The sequence below is a fragment of the Pelophylax lessonae genome (genome assembly GCF_965119305.1).
Source record: "Pelophylax lessonae genome assembly, chromosome: 3".
NCBI classification, from domain to species: domain Eukaryota; kingdom Metazoa; phylum Chordata; class Amphibia; order Anura; family Ranidae; genus Pelophylax; species Pelophylax lessonae.
This window is the reverse complement of record NC_138770.1, coordinates 131,577,914-131,592,916: the sequence shown is the minus strand read 5'-3', so window position 1 is coordinate 131,592,916 and position 15,003 is coordinate 131,577,914.

Here is a 15,003-nt window from a genome sequence, read left to right as displayed (position 1 = left end):
ATTTTCAGTAGAACCGGGATGTGGGTCGGGAGCCTCCTTTAACTTTAACACCTATATGATCTTTTTTTCTGGTTCTGGACATGCTACAGAGCTGAAACATCACAGGTACATCTTTTAGACCCCCCAGACACAAAATTTACACAAAAAAAGTTCTTAAAAATTGTCATTTTTGATAAAAAAAAGCCAATTATTAAAAAAAAAAAAAAAAAAAAAGAGAGAGATTTTGTGATTTTTACTTTGGATTTCGTATCTGGGGGGTCTAAAAGGTGTGCATGTGAAGTTTCAGCTCTGTAGCATGTCCAGAACCATGAAAAAAAAAAGATAAATTTTCAGTAGAACCGGGATGTGGGTCGGGAGCCTCCTTTAACTTTAACACCTATATGATCTTTTTTTCTGGTTCTGGACATGCTACAGAGCTGAAACATCACAGGTACATCTTTTAGACCCCCCAGACACAAAATTTACACAAAAAAAAGTTCTTAAAAATTGTCATTTTTGATAAAAAAAGCCAATTATTGAAAAAAAAAAAAAAAAAAAAATAGATTTTTTGATTTTTACTTTGGATTTCGTATCTGGGGGGTCTAAAAGGTGTGCATGTGAAGTTTCAGCTCTGTAGCATGTCCAGAACCATGAAAAAAAAAAGATAAATTTTCAGTAGAACCGGGATGTGGGTCGGGAGCCTCCTTTAACTTTAACACCTATATGATCTTTTTTTCTGGTTCTGGACATGCTACAGAGCTGAAACTTCACAGGTACACTTTTTAGACCCCCCAGACACGAAATCACACAAAAAAAGTTCTTAAAAATTGTAATTTTTGATAAAAAAACGGAAAATTGATATCAAATACTTACCGTAATTTTCCTTTCCTGATGGACTCCATGGCAGCATACGTTTGGGTAGGCCCCGCCTCCTCTCCTACCTCATAGGACCCCACTCCCATAAATCTTTGCTCCCTTTCAGCATCAGTGTTCTGTAACTAGCCTACTCAGGAATTGGGAGGGGACTCCTGCTGCCATGGAGTCCATCAGGAAAGGAAAATTACGGTAAGTATTTGATATCAATTTTCCGTTTTCCTGACAGACTCCATGGCAGCATACGTTTGGGAAATAACTCGCTATACACTCCCGGGTGGGAAGATGCTGAACAAAGAAAACTTTAATTGGCACTGTCAACTGACAAGACTTGAACGCCAAAATTAACAGAAGACAAAGCAGCAGGTTCAAAACAATAATGGGAAAGAAAAGTATTAACAGATGACCAAGATGCTGCCTTGCAGATCACGTCAGGTGCGACGTGCTTGGAAGCTGCCCAAGACGTAGCGACACTTCTTGTAGAGTGAGCTGTAATCGCCTCTGGAGGAGCCAAGCCCTTTGCTCTATACGCCCATTGGATAGCCTGAACGATCCACGCAGCCACTGCTCTGGAAGATGCACGCATTCCCTTCTTTTTGCCATGTAGCAGAACGAAAAGGCTGAAATGGCGGATACTTGCACCCGGAGAGAACTAACCGAGAGGGGCAGATCCAGACCAGACTGCAAAAAACTTAAAATCTGCTGAACAGTAGGCGTACCTACTGGACCTGACCCCTGGGCCTGATGACTCATGAACCTGGCCCATATCCTTTCATATACCCTGTTGGTGCTGGGCCTTCTTGAACTCATGAGAGTCGGAATCACCTCCTCTGGACATCCGAGAGCTTCCAACCTCCCCCTCTCAAAAACCAAGCCCTGAGGTGCAGCCGTGCAGGGCATGGGTGCAGAGTAGGACCCTGAGCCAGAAGGTCCGACCTGAGAGGTAGAGGGATTGGATCCCTGAAGCTCAGAAGGGACAGCAGGGGAAACCATGGCCTGTTGGGCCAGAAGGGGATTATTGCCACAATCTCTACTTCCTCCATCTTCAGTCTCCGCAGGAATTGGAGTACTATTGGCACTGGTGGAAAGGCATAAGCAGACTGGAAGTTCCACCTGTCCGTGAGGGCATCCACTCCGAAAGCTTGAGGATCTCTGAATCTCGTGTAGTACTTCCGAAGCTTCCTGTTGCGTGGACTCGCAAACAGATCCACTTCGGGTGAAATCCCCAGAGATAACACCCAGTTGAACACCTCTTGGTGGAGGGACCACTCGTTGTTGTCTAGTTGGAAACGAGATAGGAAGTCTGCCTCCACATTCAACACTCCCGGGACAAAGACCGCTGAGAGATTGGCCAGATGATGCTGAGCCCATGTCATGATCGGTTCTGTTTCTTGGAGGAGAGACATACTGCGTGTTCCTCCCTGCCTGCCTCTTGACATAAGCCACTGCCGTGGTGTTGTCCATCCTTAACAGCACTGAAGCCCCCTGTGTTAGATGGTGAAAAGCCTGGAGTGCTTTGAGGGCGGCTCGAAGTTCTAGAACGTTGGACACTACTCCTGGGACCTGGGAAGTTCCATCTGCCTTGTGCCACTTCGGTCAGACAGTGGGCTCCCCAACCGGTATTGCTGGCATCGGAGGTTATCGTTACCCAGGAAATCGGAGCGATTGAGTGGCAGTTGGTCAGATTTGTACGGCGTAACCACCAGGGAAGGCATCCCTTCATGAATGGAGTCAGGTGAATAACCTGTGACAAATTCTCCGTCGTCCACTGTTGGAGAAACCCCTTCTGGAAGGGTCTCAGCTTCCACATAGCCCACTTCACCATAGGCGAGGTGGCTACAAGCATCCCTACTACCTTTAGACACTGGCGAGCAGTGAGACGAGAGGCAGCGAGAGCGTGAGACACCCTGCTCTGGACTACAGGAATTTTCTCTTCTGGCAGGGAAATGGTGCACTTCACCGTGTTGAACAGTGCCCCGAGAAACACCAGCGACTGCGTAGGCACCAGATGGCTCTTTTCTAGATTCAGAATCCAACCGAATTCCTGAAGCGTAGATGTCACTTGCTCCAGATGTAAGAGTAACTGATGCTTGTCCTGGGACAGAAGGAGGAGATCGTCCAGATAATGATGCAATCTGATGCCTCTGGTCCTGATGAGAGCAACAACTGCCAGCAAGGTCTTCGAGAACGTGCGAGGCGAAGTTGAGAGCCCGAAGGGAAGACACGTAAATTGCATGTGAGCATGACCTACAGCAAACCGGAGGAACTGATGGTACTCTTTTGCCACAGGAACGTGGAAGTATGCGTCTTTTAGGTCGATCGATGCCAACCAATCTCCTGGGAGAATCGAATGTTGAATGGTGACTAGGGACTCCATTTTGAACTTTTCTTGATGGATCGACCTGTTGAGATAAGTGAGGTCTATTACCGGACGCCAGGTGTCGTTCTTCTTCTGGAAGAGAAACAGAGGTGAATAGACTCCGAAACCTCGTTCTGCCTCGGGAACTGGCACAACAGCTCGCTGAACCAGTAAGGAGTCCACGTAGGCAAGAAGAATCTTCTTTTTCTCTGCCGAAGGAGGAAGTGAGGTTGCGACAAACCTGGGTTTGGGAGCGTTGTCGAACGCCCACGAATGTCCCTGGGACACGATGTTTAACACCCAGGGATCCTGAATCGAGGCCGCCCAGACATCCCGAAATTGGAGCAACCTGGCCCCTACCGGGAAGGCCTGGACGGGCCCAACCTCAAAAGGATTTGGTGGCCTCCCGGTCACCGGACGAAGAGCCTTTAGAGCCTTTCTGGAAGGTGGATTGCCTTGACTTCCAACCTCTTCCGTAGGACTTGCCTGGTTTGTAGCTGCGTGCTTCCCTGGCACGATTGGCAGTTTGTCTTCTCGGGAAAGAGCGCTTCTGAGCGCCTGGGCGTTTATCCTGAGGGAGGAAACCAGATTTTCCACCCGTGGCCCGAGTTATGGCTGCATCCAACTTGTTCCCAAAGAGGGAAGAACCCTCAAAGGGAATTCGGCACCACGCCTGTTTGGAAGCAGCATCAGCAACCCAAGGTCTAAGCCAAAGGGCGCGTTTGGCCGTAACCGAAGCCAGCATAACTCGAGCCAAAAGGCGAATGGTGTCTAGAGACGCCTCCCCCAGAAAACCCGCAGCCATCTTCAGCTCCTGGATTGGGGAGCTCTGGAGCACTTCCTCCGAAACTCCTCCAAGGGTACCCTCCAGGGCATTAACCCAGACTTCCATGGCCTTTGAAATCTTAGCCAAAGCCAAAGCTGGCTTACAGGCCATGCCGGCCGAAAGATATGCTCGTTTAAGATCAGCGTCGATCCTCCTATCCAACGGATCCCTAAAAGAGGCTGTATCCTCCATTGGAAGGGTGACATGCTTGACCAAACGCATCACCGCTGCATCCACACTTGGGGAAGATTCCAGATACTTCACCTTATCTTGTTTAAATGGATACAGCTTCGCCATTTTTGTGGTCAGAGAATTTTTCCTTTCCACTTTGCTCCACTCTTCTGTAATTATATCTCCCAGTTCCCCTAGAAATGGGAAGTCCAAGCGCTCTTTGCATAGCTGCTTGAAGTATTTTCGCTGTTTTGGGGAGGAGACAGCTGGGTCCTCCCATTCAAGAGCTTCTCTCACCGCCTTCACAAGAGAGGAGACCTGGCCGAACTCAAATCCTGAACCGGAGTCATCTGAATCAGATTCGGACTCTGACGGAAGGATAGAAGGATGGCTGGGTTGAGAGGACTCAAAAGGATCCTGAACCAGAAGATCTCTTTCCGGAGAGCGGGATGGTCCTGCAGAAGTACTTGGCTTTTGTAACCCAGCTAAAGAGTCTTTGAGGACTCTGCGCACAACCTCCTCAATATGATGGTCCGACTTCTCCCTTTCACCCGTGGCTAGGGTATAACAGGGTTTACACAGAGAGGAGCCATCAATTACTATGGTACCACAACCCCAGCATTTCTTGCCATGCGGGTGCTCTGAACGGCCATGATGTGTTGAACCAGAAGATTTGCCATCACGTCCCCTATTGTGGGGGGAACTGCGTCTGGACCTAGACGAGGAGTGCCGGTGATGCGACTTAGAATGTCTGTCTTCGCTGCGTGCGCTAGGCTGGTGTTCAGACCTGGAAGAGCTGGGGACAGACACATGCAGCGATATGTAAGGGAAAGACACAAAAAACCTCCCCCCCCCCCCCTTCAATGCCCAGCACATACCTGGTATGAGCGGGCTGGCCACTAGGGGGTGGAGAAGCGTCCATATCGAAGCAACCGAGGGAGCGAAGAAACTCTTCACCACTATGCAAAAGGTAAATACATAGAGCTAAGCCTAAGCATGAATCAAAAGAAACTGCCAAAAAGCCTATTAAGAGTACAATCTTACCTTACAAAACGACAGTCAGAGTCTGGGGGAGGCTGTATGTGTATGCCGACCTTCCCACCAGCTCTGACATACTGAGGGATTTAAATATGCCGCCTCGCGGCCGCCGAACGCTACCGCACATGCGCGAGTGACGTCACGCGTCACTCCCGCGCATGCGCACCGAATCTAGTGCCCGGCGGCTACTGCGCATGCGCAGAAGCGCCGCACAACCCGGAAGCGGCGGCCGCGATCGCGGCCGCGGCAGGACCGGGAGCCACCGGACTATACAGAGAAGAACGGCAGACGGCAGACAACAGCAGCAGTAAGTAAAAACGGCCTGACATATGCTTAAACAATACCACAGACTAGCACACAAAAGGCACAACCAAAAGAAATAAACAAATAAAAAAGGTCCCATCACAGGGCTTACCACCCTGCCCAAGCAGAGAAGGGTCCCAGAGGCACACCACCGGACTGTGTCTTCAGGCAAAGATAGGCCACCCGTGGCAGCAGGGCTCTCTCGGCCAGACCACAGCGATCCTGCTGAGGGTCTCTTCCATTGCCCCCTCCATACCCTGCTAATAGCCAGGGCTTATCGGAGTCTCCACGACCCAATCTGCTTCAAGGTATAGGACTTGAAAATAGTAGGAACATAACACCGTATGTATGAGGAGGACGAAAAAAGAACACTGATGCTGAAAGGGAGCAAAGATTTATGGGAGTGGGGTCCTATGAGGTAGGAGAGGAGGCGGGGCCTACCCAAACGTATGCTGCCATGGAGTCTGTCAGGAAAAGCCAATTATTGAAAAAAAAAAAAGAGATTTTTTTGATTTTTATTTTGGATTTCGTATCTGGGGGGTCTAAAAGGTGTGCATGTGAAGTTTCAGCTCTGTAGCATGTCCAGAACCAGAAAAAAAAAAGATTGTTTGTATTAGAACACTTTCTTTCAGGACAGGTAGTTAGCTTCTCTCCCGGTTTAATAGAAGGCATTTTTTGGGGTTCTTTTCAGTCAGGAAAAACATCTGAACTTGTGTATAGTGGTACTGTGCACAAGTTCTGATGTTTTGCCTGCCTCCAAAAACCCCCAAAAAATGGGATATAGCATATATTTCTGCTACTATCACACCTATATATGTCTAGGTGTGTATATACATATAAGTATGTGTGTATATATACCACTATAGACAAGTTCAGATGTTTTGCCTGCCTCAAAAGAACCCAAAAAAATGCCAAAAAAAACGCTAGCGTCAAAAAAAAATGCCCAGGTGTGTTTTTGCTGCCATTTTTTGGGGGTTTTTGGAGGCAGGCAAAACATCAGAACTTGTGCACAGTACCACTATACACAAGTTCAGATGTTTTTCCTGACTGCAAAGAACCCCAAAAAATTGCCTGCTATTAATTTAATAGAAGGCATTTTTTTGGGTTCTTTGCAGTCAGGAAAAACATCTGAACTTGTGTATAGTGGTACTGTGCACAAGTTCAGATGTTTTGCCTGCCTCCAAACCCCCCCAAAAAATGCCAGCAAAAACCCACCTGGGCATTTTTTTTTTTGACGCTAGCGTTTTTTTGGCATTTTTTTGGGTTCTTTTGAGGCAGGCAAAACATCTGAACATGTGTATAAGGGGTATATATACACATATATGTCTGAATATATACCCCTAGACATATATAGGTGTGATAGTAGCAGAAATATATTACTGTAAATTATTTCATTAGCGCAAGCATTTATTTCTGCTACTATCACACCTATATATGTCTAGGGGTATATATTCAGACATATGTGTGTATATATACCCCCTATACACATGTTCAGATGTCATGTCTGACATCAAACATGTCCTCAAAAAAGCACTGACAGTGGCAGCCTCTGCAGCATAAAAAATGCTTGCTGGTGAGAAGCCATAATGGTGTTCCGAAGCTATTCAGAGAAATGAATATTTCTCTATTGCGGTCACCCTGACATGGAAGGGTTTGGTCACCCTGCCATGGCAGTCACTGTCAGTTCACCCTACACTACATGGTATGGAAGGGTTTGGTCAGTCGGTCAGCCTGCCATGGCAGTCAGTTTCCCCTACACTACATTACGGTCACCCTGGTATGGAAGGGTTTGGTCAGTCGGTTAGCCTGCCATGGCAGTCAGTTTCCCCTACACTACATTACGGTCACCCTGGCACTTCATACTTTCCCTACAGAAACTAATTTTGTGAAGCTAACTTAAGCGTAAAGGAGCACTCTAACTAACTAACTAACTTCCTCACACTAAAAATAGCTAAATGACACTTTTAAAGTAAAATTAACAGAACTGCTTCCACTCTCTTCCATGTCCAGTATAACAATGCTAGGAATTTGGCGGGGGCGATCTTATATACTGGGGGGCGTATTCACTAATGATTGGTCTAGGGACCCCCTAGTCACTCCAATCACATTCCTAGCATTCTCCTGCCCCCTCAATTGGCTTTTGCTAATGGTTCTGGTCCAATCACGGGCTTTTAAAGCCCATTTCCTGAACCATTGCATTTTGGGCGGTTCTGGTTGCCGAATTCCGAACTTTTTGGGCAAAAAGTTCTAAATTCGGCCGAACTTCGAACACCCAATGTTCGGGCCGAACCGATGGTCGACCCGAACCGTTCGATCATCCCTAATCAACGGTTCTACATAGTAGAACCATCTGATCTCCATTTTTACACAGGGGAGAATGACAGGCGGCTTGTTTACATTAGCCGCCTGCCTTTCTCCCTCTCTACCGACGATCGGCGAGTGACCGGCGGACATCGGGTCCGCCGGTCACACGCACTGACTGCTTGGTGAACGAGCCACGGCGGGCGCGCGCCTCACAAGGCTAGTGACAGGCTAGTGACGTATATATACATCACTTTGCCTGGCCGGGGCTGACCGCCGCAGTATATTTACTTATGGCGGTCGGCAAGTAGTTAATTTGTGACTGCTTGTTTGTTTTTTTTTATACAGCTTTGAAAACCATTGGGCAGTGGGCAGTAACTCTTGAAACTCTTTTAAAGCCGACGGAAAGCCGACCGTCGGCTTTAAACCACGGTACCGGGATGATGCCTCTAGCTAGAGGCATCATCCTGGTATAACCCCGCAAAGTCTGCCGATGTATGGGTACGTCAGTATGCGGTAAGTGGTTAAGCTGGATACACACTATAAAAGTTTTGTTGTTAGATTTCCTTTAGATTTACCTTCAACGAAGTAGTGCAGGGGCCTGCCTGATTGCATACAAATTAAAAGTGTTTAGGTTAGGTTTTGGTAAATCTAAAGGAAAAAATCTAAAGACAATTGTATAGTGTGTATGGCCAATTAGTGAGCACTTCTCCTTTGCCGAGATAATCCATCCACCTCACAGGTGTGGCATATCAAGATGCTAATTAGACAGCATGATTATTGCATAGGTGTGCCTAATGGGCCATACACACTATACAATTGTCTTTAGATTTTTTCCTTTAGATTTACCAAAACACTTTCAATTTGTATGCAATCAGTCAGGCCCTTGCACTACATAGTAGAATGTAAATCTAAAGGAAAAATACCAACAGAAGTTGTATAGTGTGTATCCAGCTTTAGGCTGGCCACAATAAAAGGCCACTCTAAAATGTGCAGTTTTATCACACAGCACAATGCCACAATGTTAATTTCTCTACCATAAGCAGTCTCCAAAGGCGTTTCAGAGACTTTGGCAGTACATCCCACCAGCCTCACAACCGCAGACTACGTGTACAAACTGCCAGAAACCATCTCAGGGAAGCTCATCTGAATGTTCGTCATCCTCATTTGGGTCTCGACCAGAATGCAGTTCGTCGTCATAACCGATTTGAGTGGGCAAATGCTCACATTGGATGGTGTCTGGCACTTTGAAGAGGTGTTCTTTTCATGGATGAATCCTGGTTCTCTTAAGCCCTGGACACACGCACAGATTGTTGGCCAACCGATCGGCCATCTTTTGTCCAGTGTTGTTTGTTGGTTGAAATGTGCTCTAGACTTGCACTGGACTTTTGTTGGCCAACAAAAACCAACTTCAGAAGTGATGTCATGTGATGGTTTACTTTCCGTGTGTTTTTTCTTCTCTGAGCATGCCCAGTCTTGCTCATCTGATTTTTGTCTGCCGAAATCTGTACTGACTGAGGAACAATCGGCCGTTCTGTTGTTGGCCAACAAAAATTTTATAGCATGCACACGAGATTTTTTTCGGCCGAAAATTCGCAGTTGGTTGTCGGAAGCATCATACTAACAAGCCTAAAATCGGCCGATCGGACGTTGGCCGACAATTTACGGCCAACAATCTGTGCGTGTGTACAGGGCTTTAGATATGTGAGTTCAGCTCATGAAAAATGGGGGCAAAAAACAAGTGTTGCGTTTATAACAGGGCCGTCTTTAACACATGGCATAAGGGGCAGCTGCCCCGGGCCCAGTCATTGTTATGGGGCCCAAGTCAGCTTTCCCTTGAGCCCACACTGCTTGCAAATAGTTGATAAGTGGATTTGGGAGGGCCCAAGAAAAGGTTTGCCCAGGGTCTAATCAATATTAAAGACGGCCCTGTCTGGCACTAAAATTATTGCTCTTGGTCTGAAGTTTACGGCTTTACCTCACCTGTGTGGTGCGCATGAGCATTGGGGGACAGGGTGCTTTAATTTTTTATTTTTTTTTTTATATTTAATTTTTTTACATTGTACCTATAATTTTTTTTTTTTTTGGATCAACTTTTTTACTATCACAAGGGATAAACCACATCCTTTCTGGTAGTATTGGTCCTGACAGGTCCTCTCTTTGGAGAGATCTTGAGGCTATTAGACGCCTGATCTCTCCTCTGGCCTCCAATACAGTTGATTAGACGCAGGTCAGTCTGATCAGCTGCTTCACTGGCCGGTAACGACCAGGTAAACCAGGGAAGTAATAAAATCTTTGTCGTTTCTGGTTTAAAGCAGTAGTACATTTTTTAAACTTGCAAGGGAAAGTTATATTGTGCTAGTATCCATCACATAATAGCACATTATGTGAAACTTACCTTAAAACAAAGCCCTTTAGTGGCACGCTGTCACCGCCGGCAGGACTTCTATCTTCACACATTTTTCCTTCCACGTTGGCGGGCAATGGTCCTTTGATTGGACGAGCTACGCTGACATTGAGTCGCTATTCATGGCACAGGGCTCTAAAAAAAACATGGCTGTTCCTTCAGAGCACATGTGCCAGTGACGTCACCGACGGCTTCACAAGTAAATATTTCCTAAACTGTGCATGTTTAGGAAATTATTTCTGTACCTATAGGCCTATATATATATATATATATAATTTCTGTACCTATAAGCTTTTTTATAGACTTACCTATAAGTAAAAAATCGTCCAAGGGGTTTATTCCCACTTTAATCAGATGCTTTCACATGCCTGCATTGGCTTGTAAAACAAACTGAAATCGGAAGTGACAAAATCTTTGTTGCTTCCGGTTTCTGATGTCACAGAGTGGGAGGAATACCATCAGTTCCTCTCACTGTGTCCCAGGAAGCAGATGCTGCTGGTCACATCATTATTGGGCCTCCTGTTGCTGAGGTCTGTACTGAGGGAGCGGGGTCAAAAGTTAGGGGGGGGGGGGGGGCGACACCATGTTTTACCACCCCAGGTGACAACAACCCTGGTGACGCCACTGCCTTGAGGGCCAGGACTGATGTGAATGTATAATATACACCCAACAGCCATTTTATTGGGTACACCTGTTCAATTGCTTGGTAACACAAATTGCTAATCAGCCAATCACATGGCAGCAACTCTATGCATTTAGGCATCTAGACATGGTGAAGACAACTTGCTGAAGTTCAAACGGAGCATCAGAATGGGGAAGAAAGGGGATTTAAGTGACTTTGAACGTGGCATGGTTGTTGGTGCCAGACGGGCTGGTTTGAGTATTTCAAAAACTGCTGATCTATTGGGATTTTCACACATCACCATCTCTCAGGTTTACAAAGAATGGTCTGAAAAAGAGAAAATGTCCAGTGAGCGGCAGTTGTGTGGACGAAAATGCCTTGTTGATGTAAGAGGAGGATAGGCAGACTGGTTCCAGATGATAGAAAGGCAACAGTAACTCAAATAACTACTCCTTACAACCAATGTATGCAGAACACCATCTCTAAATGCACAACAGATCAAACCTTGAAGCAGATGGACTACAGCAGCAGAAGACCACACCGGGTGCCACTCCTGTCAATTAAGAATAGGAAACTGAGGCTACAATTTGCACAGGCTCACCAAAATTGGACAATAGAAGATTGGAGAAAGGTTGCCTGGTCTGATGAGTCTCAATTCCAGCTGCGACATCCAGATGGTAGGGTCAGAATTTGACATAAACAACATGAAAGCATGGATCCATCCTGCCTTGTATCAACGGTTCAGGCTGCTGGTGGTGGTGTAATGGTGTGAGGGATGTTTTCTTGGCACACTTTGGGCCCCTTAGTACCAATTGAGCATCGTTTAAATGCCACGGCCTACCTGATTATTGTTGCTGACCATGTCCATCCCTTTATGACTACAGTGTACTCATCTTCTGATGGCTCCTTCCAACAGGATAATGCACCATGTCACAAAGCTCAAATCATCTCACCACTGGTTTCTGGAACATGACAATGAGGTCACTGTACTCCAATGGACTCCACAGTCACCAGATCTCATCCAATAGAGCACCTTTGGGATGTGGTGAAATGGGAGATTTGGATCATGGATGTGCAGCTGACAAGTCTGCAGCAACTGCGTGATGCTATCATGTCAATATGGAGCAAAATCTCTGAGGAATGTTTACAACACTTTGCTGAATCTTTGCCATGAAGAATTAAGGCAGTTCTGAAGGCAAAAGAGCATCGAACCCTGTACTAGCAATGTATACCTAATAAAGTGAAGCTTTGCATAAATTGAGGGTGCTACAGAAGTACCTGTAATAATAAAACCACAGCCTGCAATAGACTTTGACAGGCTGGCAGCCTGCACTGGAGCTGGACGCTGCTCGGCCAACATTTTTTTTGTCCAAAGAATTTTCGTACAATTTTCATATAGTGAATTCTTGAAGGGACAAACTCCAAAATTTTTCTCGTACGGGAAAAAACGAACGAATTTCGTTTACTGTGTACCATCTTAGTACGATTTTTGTACAAGAAAATCAGAAAAGAGACTGCATGATCAGAAACAACAAAAAAAAAGCCTTTGTCCTACGAGAATTTTTGTACAAAATTTTGTTCATCGGTTTCTGATTTGCTGTGAAATGAGGAAAATCTGATGATCGTTCGCCCGATAGCATGTACCTCACTTTAGGGCCCATTTACACGGTGAGGTGCGTCTGAACACACATTTTGCTCGCTCCTGGCTACGTTCAAATCTTTGCATGCCAGGAATGCACACAAAATGGCACACTTTCCCGAGATGGACAGAAAGGCCATACTCTTTAGTGTACAGGCGGTGGTGGTGGGGCCAATTATTGTCAATGGCGCCCCCAAGCATCTACTGACTCGTGTTTTCACACTCTGCATGGTCCTGCAGCAGAATGTAGTTCAGTTTGGTCCATTTATGAAAAAGGGACAAGAACTTGTTTTCCGCTTTTCTCTTGCATAGGGCAGCCCATTGAAATGAATAGGCTGCTTTACGCACAACGCGTGGGATAAACGTGTATGCTTGGCTGTACCTGCAGGTTTGACTATAAAGTCAGGCAGTGGAGGGATTACAATGCAGCTGGACGCCTTGTGTGTAAGGCACCTGAATCTGTCCCCCTTGTAAACTCATTTCCGGGGACACTCTGCTGATCTGATGTGTTTAGGGTCTTCTATCCCCACACTACTGCCTCTGATCGGATCAGGCAAGCAGTGCAAACAACGTGGATGTATATAGATCACATTCACAGGAAATAACCCTCCTACAGGGGAATCTTTATTATCCTACTATGACCGACCGATCACAGTGCAGCACCGGCGAGACAACACCGATCCCCTTCCACTGCAAGAAGAAACACACTTCCCTGCAACCTATAGAACGCCCCACATTACGTCACTCGGTCATGTGATTGGCTGAGCATGCGCACTTGTCAGTTCCTCTGCTGTTCAATGACGTATCCGGGGCTTTGAGCATGCGCACTGCTACGCTGCTCAGATGTTCCTGACAGGAAGTGACGAGGTAGGCATTTCTCACGGGGCAGGTTATTCTCACGGAACACCGGAAGGGGTGATCTGCACTGGCGGAAGTACATCTGAGTGCCCTGACAGGTCACCCTGTTCAAATCAGTGTGGCGGGAAGTCATGAAACCGGAACATAAACAATGAGAAGGAGAGGGGGCTGACTGTCACTGTGATCGGGGGGCCTGGGCTGTGTGTACCCCACTGGAAGGTGAGGCTGTCATACACTGTGCCTCTCATTGTGGTTTGTCTTCATCATTTATATATACGGGAATCCTGAGGATTTTCTAATGTCCATTAGTTAGACTCTGCCCACATTGTGATTACTCCTGCTGTGCAAACATGGGGGCTGCATCCGGCCCTTTGGCACTTGTTGTATAGCCCCTGCTAATATTAAATTGTGTTTCCTTATTGCCTTGTTATAGCAATGACTTCTAACCGTCTCATGTAATATATCTTCAGTCTAAGGCTGTCTTGTGCAGCGTGTCCCCAGACTCCCAACAACTCCTATATCATGTTCATAGTCTCTATCTCCTATATACCACGTCCGCAGTCTCTGACCGTCCCTTGCACCGCGTCCGCAGTCTCTGACCGTCCCTTGCACCGCGTCCGCAGTCTCTGACCGTCCCTTGCACCGCGTCCGCAGTCTCTGACCGTCCCTTGCACCGCGTCCGCAGTCTCTGACCGTCCCTTGCACCGCGTCCGCAGTCTCTGACCGTCCCTTGCACCGCGTCCGCAGTCTCTGACCGTCCCTTGCACCGCGTTCGCAGTCTCTGACCGTCCCTTGCACCGCGTTCGCAGTCTCTGACCGTCCCTTGCACCGCGTCCGCAGTCTCTGACCGTCCCTTGCACCGCGTCCGCAGTCTCTGACCGTCCCTTGCACCGCGTCCGCAGTCTCTGACCGTCCCTTGCACCGCGTCCGCAGTCTCTGACCGTCCCTTGCACCGCGTCCGCAGTCTCTGACCGTCCCTTGCACCGCGTCCGCAGTCTCTGACCGTCCCTTGCACCGCGTCCGCAGTCTCTGACCGTCCCTTGCACCGCGTCCGCAGTCTCTGACCGTCCCTTGCACCGCGTCCGCAGTCTCTGACCGTCCCTTGCACCGCGTCCGCAGTCTCTGACCGTCGCTTGCACCGCGTCCGCAGTCTCTGACCGTCGCTTGCACCGCGTCCGCAGTCTCTGACCGTCGCTTGCACCGCGTCCGCAGTCTCTGACCGTCGCTTGCACCGCGTCCGCAGTCTCTGACCGTCGCTTGCACCGCGTCCGCAGTCTCTGACCGTCGCTTGCACCGCGTCCGCAGTCTCTGACCGTCGCTTGCACCGCGTCCGCAGTCTCTGACCGTCCCTTGCACCGCGTCCGCAGTCTCTGACCGTCCCTTGCACCGCGTCCGCAGTCTCTGACCGTCCCTTGCACCGCGTCCGCAGTCTCTGACCGTCCCTTGCACCGCGTCCGCAGTCTCTGACCATGCTTCCTGTCTCTTGCCCGCAAGCTCAAGCTGTCTCTGAGAGCTGCACTTGACCCCCAAATCAAGAAAGTTGACCACCACTGGTGAACACCGTGTGCTGGTAGATCTACACCTAGACAATAAGATATATCTAAAGACAAATTTTCTAACCCATTTT